This window comes from Diadema antillarum, unplaced genomic scaffold (genome assembly GCF_040938485.1).
Source record: "Diadema antillarum isolate AM-2024a unplaced genomic scaffold, OU_Dant_1.0 scf00000075, whole genome shotgun sequence".
NCBI lineage: Eukaryota > Metazoa > Echinodermata > Echinoidea > Diadematoida > Diadematidae > Diadema > Diadema antillarum.
Genome location: NW_027270964.1, coordinates 3,017,864 through 3,029,264, shown reverse-complemented (window position 1 = coordinate 3,029,264; position 11,401 = coordinate 3,017,864).

Here is an 11,401-nt window from a genome sequence, read left to right as displayed (position 1 = left end):
TTGGGTTATAGATGTTAACGTTTGGTTGAACCAGTTTAAAAAAAAATCTGTGCATGAAAATCTGTTCATAGTCTTATTATTAGCTTTCACTCACTTTGTATCAACTTAAATCGTTTTTGTGACTAGCATAGTCTGCGTTATTGTCGAACTTATGCATTTCACAGGCAATATCGAGTTTTTTCCATTGAACTGTCACATGATATATGTAAGAACACTAAACCGTGCGCATACGCTGTGTATACTAGAAATATATTATTATCACTGTGATAGTGCTTTGCATTTTCTTATGGTTAAAAGTCTCTGATACTGAACGTGTTTATTCTTCAAAATCCCTTGAAAATCGTTGTTTCGCTCTGCCTGCCTGTCTGTCTCTCTCTCTCTCTCTCTCTCTCTGTCTCTCTCTCTTTCTCTGCTGCAATTACTTGTCTCTGAGTTCCCCGTAGACTTTGCAGTAATAATCACATGAGACCAGTAGATAAACAAGAGTGCTCTTTTGGTGCGCCAATGTTACCTATAGTCTTTAACCACTTCCTTTGTCAATGTTTGTTAAACACACTTACCTGATTACAAAGTCGTGTGAGTCAATTTTCTTTCCACATCCACTTTTCAGGAGTGAACCACTGTTTCCTATCACGGCACATGATTTTATGGTTTTGTTTTCTGGAAGGGGATTTTCCTATTTTTAAGGAAAGACATAAAAGAATCCAAGGTGAATCAGCGTCGTTCTTAGATACACCTGTATATCTCCACACGTCATTTCAATTGCACTTATTTCTTTAATTTTTTTATCATGTATGACCAATCGCCGCAGGATCCTGCTGGAATATATCAACATCGATTCTCTTTGAAATTTGTTTTAGTTTGGTGATTAATGTTCTTCCTCTATTGTAGGTTCTAAGCCATTGAATGAGGTAGGGGTTGTCCCATGTTTTATTTTTAAACGCCTAGGAGGACAGAAACAGGTTTCTAAAATGGTCTGTACCGTAATATATATAACAGAACGCAACATAATTAGATAATTGAATTACATGATGTTATTCTCATTCTGCTACAGCTTCCCAGTAATGTTTCTGGGTTATCGGTATTTCAGTCTTATTTTCAAATTTAGAGACTGAAAAGCGTTCAAGACAGCATTTTGACAGCTTAAGTAGCGGCAAAAACATCTTGACGGGCAGCAATTTGTTTGTTTTTTTTTGTTTTGTTTTTTTATAACCTTTTACGCGCAGGGGGGGGGGGGGGGGCGGTCGAAGTAGCAAATAGTGTTACTTGAGCGAAGACCATCAGGAGCCTACACAGTTACAACCGCTGTACTGTACTTTCCGGACACCTTACCTAGCCTTTCAATCATGGAGGAGCTGGATGCCCTGCCTACAAAAGAAGAACACAGCAAAGCCATTGACCGTCTATCCTGCGGGAAGGCTCCTGGAAATGATGGTATCCCACCAGAAGTTCTAAAGAGCGGCAAGCCAGTACTACTGCAACACCTCCATGAACTCTTGTGTCTTTGATGGGAAAAAGGCCACGTACCCCAAGATATGTGTGATGCCAGTATCGTCACTGTCTACAAGAACAGGGGAGACCGCAGCAACTGCAACAACTATAGAGGCATCTCTCTCCTAAGTGTTGTGGAAAAAGTTTTCGCACGTGTAGTTCTGGCACGCCTGCAGAGTCTTGCCTCCCGGGTGTATCCAGAGTCACAGTGCCGCTTCAGGGCAGGCCGATCTACAGTAGACATGATCTTCTCACTACGCCAGCTGCAGGAGAAGTGCCGTGAGCAGCAAAAGCCGCTGTACATTGCCTTCATAGACCTGACGAAAGCCTTTGACCTGGTCAGCCGAAGTGGACTCTTTAGTCTCCTGCAGAAGATTGGATGCCCCCCGAGACTGCTCCAAATTATCATTTCCTTTCACGAGAACATGCAAAGTAGAGTCTGCTACAACGGGAGAACTTCTGATGCCTTCCCTGTGAACAGCGGTGTGAAGCAAGGCTGTGTCCTCGCACCGACACTTTTCGGAATCCTCTTCTCCATGCTCCTTCAGTACGCCTTTGTTGACTGCACAGAGGGAATCTACATCCGTACCAGAGCGGATGGGAAGCTATTCAATATTCGCCCGACTGCATGCCAGAACCAAAGTTAGAGAGGTTCTTATCCAAGAAATGCTGTTCACTGACGACGCTGCTCTGGTATCGCACACAGAAGCGGGATTGCAGAGGCTTGTTGATTGTCTGTCCCATACCTGTAACGAATTTGGACTAACCATCAGCCTGAAAAAGACTAAGATCTTGACCCAAGGCACTGACTCTCCTCCGGACATCTCCATTAATGTCACACATCTGGAAAAAGTGGACTCTTTCACCTACCTTGGTTCAGCAATTTCCAGTTCCCTCTCCCTTGACAATGAGATAAGCAATAGGATAGGGAAAGCTACTGCAGTCATGACCAAACTGAACAGGCGCGTATGGAACAACAGTCAGCTGACCAAGAACACCAAGCTCTGCGTTTACCAAGCCTGCGTCCTCAGCACCCTGCTATATGGCTCTGAGTCCTGGGCAACATATACTGGCCAGGAGAAGAGGCTCGACACCTTTCACCTCCGTTGCCTCAGACGACTCCTGCACATAAAATGGCAGGATAGGGTGACAAATGCAGAGGTCCTCCAGCGTGCCGGCATTCTCAGCATGTTTTCACTCCTCAGCCAGAGACGCCTGAAGTGGTTGGGTCATGTGCGTCGAATGGAACCAGGTCGCACCCCGAAGAACATGCTGTATGGAGACCTAAGCGAGGGGTCTCGTCCCATGAGAAGGCCGCATCTTCGCTTCAAAGATGTGTGCAAACGTGACATGAAGACGATGGACATCAACACCAACACATGGGAAGGTGTAGCTGAAGATCGTCCGCTATGGAGTGGCACCGTCAGGGAGGGCGTTCAGAGAGCTGAAGCTGTAAGGCACGTACAGCAGACCGACAGGAGAGCTAAGAGAAAGGCACGGGCAGTCTTAGTATTGGCCCCAACAGACTTTATCTGCTACAAGTGCTCTAAGGATTACCACTCAAGAGTGGGGCTTTACAGCCACTCAAGGCAGTGCAAACTTCTTGCCTAGCTAGTGCTACGCCATCGTTTCTCGAGACGAATGGATGCCAACCTAACCTAACTGTACTTTCCACTGTCAATGTGAAGTATGTACCCTATCTATTTACGCCCCTCTAGATACTTACGAGGTCGATATCATACAGGAATTAGAGACCCTTCAAAAATTTGGAAACGTTAAAATACCCATCCTGAATGTTTTCACTTGATTTTGTATCATTTTGACTACATAAAACATAATATAGATAGAAATTCACCCATGTGTACGATCTTATTATCGCAGGCGAAGATTCTTGTTACAGTCCAACATGCAAAGTGATAGATTCGTTCAGTTGCTCCACGCATGAAATCCAAGACAGAACTGTACACAATATAATTTCCAAGCCTGCATGAAAGTGTACGTGAGCAAAGGTGCTTTTTTTTTTTCTAGCCAAGCGAGAGTTACGATGAAAAAAGAGAACCTAGCGGGAACTTCCTCCGGTGTAACGGGGGCATTACCTTATATTTTGTTTTTGTCAAAGCATACAAGAATCGTTATTCATGATTATACGGATACATTATTACACTCAAGGACAGATTAACAATATGTTATGAAAATAACAATGAACAATATCCTAGTTTTCCAATATCCATTTTTTTCTCTCTCTCTTCTGTGTTTTCACATATGAACTTTGACCCTTATTTGCATAACCAAGATGGCTATGTCTCATGATATGATATGTGACCCTGCATCACAAAACCAAAAAGTAAAAACAAAAAAAAAATTGTCGTTACACATGAATCTTTAGTTAAGGGCAGATTCTGAAAGAGCAGACTCTGAGCTTTAAACTGATGTATAACTCAATTCCTATGGACTACCCTAACCTATCTATATAAATACCGGAAAGAAAGCGCACACTCTGGAAAAGTGTAAAATGAGAAAAAAGGCTCAAAAGTACGGGGTTTATTCAAACGCTCGATCTGTACCAAGCCGTGCTACCGGTGCGATGAAATTAGCAAAACACATGATGTAAACCATAAGAGCAACAACGAAGAAAAAAAAAATCAGATTAAGCTGAAATTGAGCATGTTCTATTAACACATTCTGTCCATGATTAATGCCAACTTTCAAAGCAGTAATGTTATCCTTTAAAAAGTTACTAGACTTGAAAGCGAAGAGAGTGCAAAGGATTTCAATAAATGAAAAGGGGCCTCAAGGACATACCTGATCACTCTACTCTCCCCCCCCCCCCAAAAAAAAAAGAAAAAGGTTGTAGAAAAACTGCTGAAAAAACGCTTGTGTAAATCCCATTCATGTTATGATTCCAAACTAAAGAATAGTGTAGAAGGATAGCTCTTTCAGAAAATACGAAAATCTCACGATTGATTCGGTCGATCTATTTCATTTTCTTTTTTTTTAGTCACGAAAAATCGATGGGTGTGACTTTTTTTTTTGTCGGTTTCGTGATGCACGGTCACATATGATCAGTTTGGCAAACTCTATAAGCATGCAAAATTTTGCAGCAGTCGAGGAAATGCAGTCTCCAATACAAAACAAAGGGAAATTGTGTGTGGGTGCGTGTGGGTGCGTTTACATGACAACGTAATTTCTACATGGACGAAAGTGTAATTATCTCCATTGAAAAAAAAAAGTAGAAGAAAAGAAGTATTTTGGCTTTTCAACCCGTGGGATTCGAACCTGCACGTGTGCAAACTTACGTCTCTGGCGCCAGAGACAGCTTTTTAAAGGAGACCTCCGGATGATTTTCAATTCAACTTTTTTTTCAACTTTATTTCCACATAATCATTAAAAGGATACAAATAATACATAAAATGTGATATAATGAACATCAATTGGAATATACAAACTAAAAGAACAATACACATAAAATACCATATTCACCAAAATTGTCAGATTTTTACATATGGATGAACGACTAAAAATTAGTTATACCGAGTACACAGTTTCAGAATTTATAGTTATTTGGTTAAAGAATAAGAATGTTTTAAACATCTATAACAAATTGAATTGAACAAGGATGAAGACATGGCAGCTTCACCGTAAGAATGCATGAGTTGGGGCTCAAGGAAGCAGAACAAATGAAGATGGCATGCATACATTCTGCACAGGTGAACTTGTTAAGCAAGTGGTATTGTAATGGAATTACACTGCTACATTTCTGAAATATTTGAGGCTCTTATCAAAACTGTTCAGTGTAATTCGTTTAAGATCAGAGTATCGTGCTCTGCTCAAGGAAGACAATACATTTTACAAATCTATACATGGAACTGTCGATGGTTATATACAACTACATAATGTGAAATTATGAAAATCGTCTGGAATGCCCCTTTAATAACCACTGAGCTATACGTCTCAGCGAGCAAAATGTGTGGAACGTAAGGTTGCATGGGAAATATATATCAGGAATCGTTTGGTCCAGATTCCATTCTCTTTTTCAGTTTTGAGAGACAAAATTGTCAACCTGATGAGGATATTTGAACAAAATAAAATGCACGACTACTGCAGCTTATTGTCTACAACACACTTACGTTTCAGAGGAAATGGTGCAAAATCAACTGAGATAAGGTTCCAGAACGTTGTTAAGTCAATGCATGAACACCAAAAAAAAAAAAAAAAAAAAAAAAAAAAAAAATCACCTCCCATAGACATAACACGTAAACTCGGCAAATGTTAATACTTTGCATCTAATCATATTTTTCAATACGATGACGTCATCAAATTGAGAAACAATGACATTGACTCAGAAGGCAATTGTCCACAGTACAACATATCCTAATTTGGGAGGATATTATATCGAGCAAACTGACCGAGATACGCACAAATGAATGTAAGAAACAGTATTTCAAAAACTTAAATTCCACTCTTTTTTATTTCAGAAGACGATATAATGACGTCATGCTATCGTCAATAAAATATCGATGCTTGAAATATTATCTAAATTTCATATGCTTTCGGAATATGCAATTAAAACGCTGCGTCTTTTAAGAGCTATCGCAAAAACGCGTGGACGGACGCGCACGGGCAAAACTTTTTGAAAGGCGTGCAATTGTCTGAAACGTATATGCGCATATGCGCGCCTCATGATTACCCTTGTGATTAGCATAATACAGTGCAAGACGATCAGAGGTGACTTGAACTTTATGTCTACCGAAAGTATGATAGGGAAATGACATTTAGTTATGAAGATATGATCGATCATCTGATATTGTCTGAAAATCGCAAAATGGCGCCCAGATGACGGGACAGATATGTTATCGTCATGAAAATTTTCATGTATTGAGATATTGATACAACATATGTTCACTGAAAATTTCGTGTTAATTTGTCATGTCAGTGTTGAAAAAAAAAATCAAAAATATTCCACAGAAAGTGCGCACCAGATCGTATGATTCCAGTTCTAGAAAAATCATAATTCAAAATCTCCCTCCTGCAGGAGAGGGATCCCCTCAGAAATGTTCATCGTTTCAAAATTTGAAGCCCCTACCCTCTTCTAAAAATCCTAGTAACGAGTCATTATCATATGTCAATATATGGTTAGTCAGTAAATTCATAATGATGTTATGGTGCGAGTGTGCAACTTTCAAATGACATTTATTTCGATTTTTTTCTGTCTAGTGGAGTATGCATGTATATGTTCATAGTTATTCAATATGTTATCCATTTGCAGTTTTAATATAGATTCCTGTTTAATGTACATATTATTACCATTTTAACACTCAGTAAAACATATTGAGTATATCGATGGCCTACTGTTAAATATTTACCTCGGGAAAAGAGTAGACCTAAGAGAACTCACAAAATGTAACTAAAGTATTTGCTCTCTTTTTTCAATCCAACCGATTTTTCTCTGGGAAAACACTTGCTGTGTAATTATTCAAAAATGTAAATGAATTACACTAAACGATCTATCGCCGGAGGAGTAGTTATTCCTCACTTTAAAAATCCTAGCACTAACCTTAGGAAGTCGAATATATGCTTCCGGACTTATTTCAACAAGGTCATTTCCCGTGGCGTTTGACATATTATTAGTCTTCGAATTCGCCTGGTGCAGAATTACTCCAGAAGTCGCTCGAAGTGACGGGTGGTAATTCGCTAACTCCAATCTACGGTAAACAGTAGGCACGTTTAGGAAAATGGACACCATGTTAACTCGAATGCACAAGTAAATGATTTTAAGGTGAATAGCAATAATAAGGTCTTATTTATCCAGGGTAGCCTATTCAGTGTTACCACTGCTCTACCAGAGGGCTCTGCCATTATCATTACCCTAGCCATACTAGCGTTGCCAGGTTCGCCTACCCATTTATACACCTAGGTCGAGAGGGACATGATGGGTGAAAACATCTTGTCCAAAGACGTAAGCACTGGATGGGAATGGATTTTCGAAGGTGCAGTCATTCATCAATTCGTCTCTCATCAATGGTTAAATGATATCACGTCTGCTCTGTGAATAAGAATAGCAATTATCAAAGGAACTATTCTTCATAAGGCATGCAAGGGGCAATGCGGACAGGAACCACTTGCAAAAGTATTTTGCTGCTCAAGGCCTTGTCATACCGTATCTGGGGAAGTTTCGCGGCTTGACTTGCGGGGAAACAAATTTGCTAAACCGGAGCTCTCCGCAGTTGGTCCGCACCTGACAGTACCTAGCGCGTATCTCGCCTGTAGTTGCCCGGAGGTGCTCACGCAAGTCCGATTTAACCGCAGCCAAGTTTTGAGCATGACCATAACTTTTCCGGGTGAGTCGCGGGGATGCCCGGAGAGGTCCACGCAGAACGCCAGTAGGAGGCCCTTAGCGGCAGCACTTCGCAAGCAACTCCCGCGTATAGGTACTTCGCAGTCCCCGTATGCAGCCAAGATAATGACATTCCGTGGGACTTCTGCCATTCCTTCAGAGGAATTCCTTCACTGAGTTATCAGCCCCCATGCGACTGGTACAAAGGTCACACAGTCACACAGTATACCCGCAAGTAGAATTTAAGTAGAACGCGTCCAGCAAGTAAGACACATGCACTGACTCGCCCAAATCCTTGTTCGCCCTCAGAAATTTCCGGTATGCTGGAAAATCCCCACACGCAACAAGCCTGCAGAGCTTGCCCGGAAAGGTGTGACAGGGCCTAAACATGGTCGCGGGTAAAAAGATTTGCGTGCACACCTCCGGGTGACTAAGGGTGAGATACGTGCTAGGTACTGTCATGTGCGGCTCATTCCGGGGACCTCCGGGTATAGTAAAAATTGTTCTTCATTAGTCGCACGCAAGGCTTGCCCGGAAAGGTGTGACACGGCCTTTAGAGAGCCACACGTTGAAGGTATTGTTTGATTTGATTTGCTCTGATTTGATCCCACCTCTTGTATCTTCTCCAGATATAATAACAATTGGAATATCCAAAGCATGACAAAACGTACAAACCAATATTGAATAGGTGGTTTCATTCCATGTTGATCAGTGCTACTGCTAGGATATTTGCAAAATAATGCAATGTTTCAAATTACACACTAAAAGTACATTAGAAATATCACAGGATGGAATCGATATTATAGGCATGTTTTATTTCACTATTCGTGAATGTTAGCCAAATGTTTGATAGTTTTGAGTAACTGCAAAAACTACTACAAAACAAATCTTTTTTACCGTAATGCACTATTGTCCCAGCAGCCTATCCATAAAAAGCTGTTGAATTATGATAATGCATTGCAATCTCTCTTCTGAATCATTTGTGTGCTCGAACATGTGGACATATATCATTTGGACATATTGCGAATACATGTCTCAGAGTTGTGATTTATACCTAAATTTCTGGACGTTTGTAGCATTTCTTTGCCAGACCTTAGGAAGAGCATGGCCATACATGTAGATCACTTCCTCTAAGCCGCTGTTGAAAGACCACAATCGCTTGGTAAGTGAGCCATTTGTCCTGAGGGAGAAAGTTTAAAAATGGAGAACAAGAAAATCAAGTCACATACGACACTTGAGAAAACAGCAGACTGGGATACAGTTTAATCTCGAATTGCACTTGACAGAGTGTGACTCTGGATAAAACGTGTTAAATACGGACGTTAAAACGAGTAAGTTACAGTAGTGTAACTCTCAGTTTTAACGTCAGAACGTCTTCGGGTACCATCGCCGTCATGGCCGAGTTAACCTACCAGAAGATACATCGAAAATTGTACTGACTGATCTGGGTAAACTGTGCCACTACGTACTTTGAGCTTCATACATCAAAGGTAGCCATTGTTCTGTTCATGCTGCAACGAATGCAAAGAATTTAGAACCATATCTTTTCCTGTACACAGCCCTGTGCAAGTGCTGTGACTTTAAAAACACATAGACCCCGTTTACAGTGCGGGGCTGGGCCGAGCCGCGGCCGAGCCGCGGACGAGCCCAGCCTCAATTGCGAGGGCGGGCCCCGCAATTTTGTCCGTTTACACTGCCGCACTTTTGATTCAAACCTTTCGATATGTTGTCGTAGTGGCGCTCTGCTTGTAAACAAATGCAATTTGGTATTGTCTGGTTTTCAGACCCTTTGCCAAATAAATTCCGTGGCGACGAAGTCGCCGTTCGGGCAAAGGTCTTTGCCGAAGGGAAAAATCCTTTGCAGGACAAAACCACCTTAAACTATACTAGTTTTCGACGTTGAGGGGGTTAATATCCTGAACAGCGAAATAGTGTAGGTTGAGGCAGAGGGTTTGGAAGCCAGACTAAGATTGGCCGCGCATTTGGCCCAGTTTACGTTTACACTGAGAAAAGGCCGGGCCGCGGCCGAGACCACCTTCAGACACCCGAGGCCAAATGCGAGGCCAATTTTCACGCCTCGCATTGGCCTTTTGCGCGTTTACACTGAAGCGGGGCTGGGCCGAGCCGCGGCCGAGCCGCGGCCGAGCCTCGCACTGTAAACGGGGTTTTACAGAGAGTGTGAGCCCAGAAGATTTTGACCGAGTAACGGTAACTATCATGAATTGTAGATAAGTAATGAGGAAGAGCAGACTAACATTGTGTGGATATGTGACTAGGAGAGAAAAGACAAAATGGCTTCAGATATACCAGTAAATTTTCTAGTTGCCGGGAGAAACCCACATTAAGACTCCCTCAAGACCTGGGAAGAAACCATCAAAGAAGACAGAATGGCGTCTAAAATCACCCACATCAACCCAACAGACAGGATATCATGATAGAGGGTTATTGAGAAAATGAACTGTCCACTCTGAGTGTGAAAAATGATGATGGAGATGATACAATAAACTATGTGCATTCATTTACATTAACAATCACTGTCACATGGTAATACTGAATAAAAAATAAGAAGACAAACTCACGTCAAGTGATGAGTTTTTGTCAAGTCTGTTGTCGTTGTGTTGACCTTCATGGCATTTCCCATAACGATTTGAGGTAAATAGTCGCTAACTTCATCATCTGTCACTCCCGTCAAGCAAATTCTATTGATAAGATGTATAAGTTTTTCATTTCTCACAGCGTTACTTGAAGTGTACTTGGAATCTTGATACGTTGCATCGGAAACAGGAACACACAAAGTATAGAATACCACTGATATATAAAAACGAAAGCTACTTCATCAAGCCAAACGAAAGTGCAGTGCAAGCAAGTCCTATGCCCTTTCTAAGCAAGTACCCTCTTTTAAAGGGTATCATTTTGTAAGGGAAAAAATGATACCTGTACTGTATTTCTGCAATCATTACATGATGATGATAAAGAACAAACCAATTAATCAAAGCGCCTTTTACTCTACTATTTCTGGGAAATATCAAATGTTATCTGCATAGATGATTTGTTTAATATTGATCGAGGATAGCTTTAGCAACTCACACTCGGGCTCCACTTGACATGACATCTTATACATGTACTTGACTTGCGGTTAATATTACATATTTCTATCATAAAAATGAAAGTTTCCCAAAACATTCGAACATGCGAATTTAAAGTATATTATACAAGACGTAGGCCTATAGGTCAATTCATTCTTTTCTATTTTCATTTCCAAACAGCATTAGACAAATAGTGCATGCTCTTATCATTCGCCTTACTGAATTATAGAACGACAAATACTCAGATATATCCCTAGTACCGTTTTGTTTCACAGAGGCCGCAGGTACATTACTTCAATACATTTATACAAAACATACAAATTAATCAATTCAATTAAAAAATAAACTTGTCATTCAATTTTAATAACCATGACGCAGACACACGAATACATATATATACACACACACTCTCTCTCACACACACACACTAGCGCACAAACAAATGAGGGAAATGTAGTGAATAGACACAGACAGGGGGATGGGGAATAGA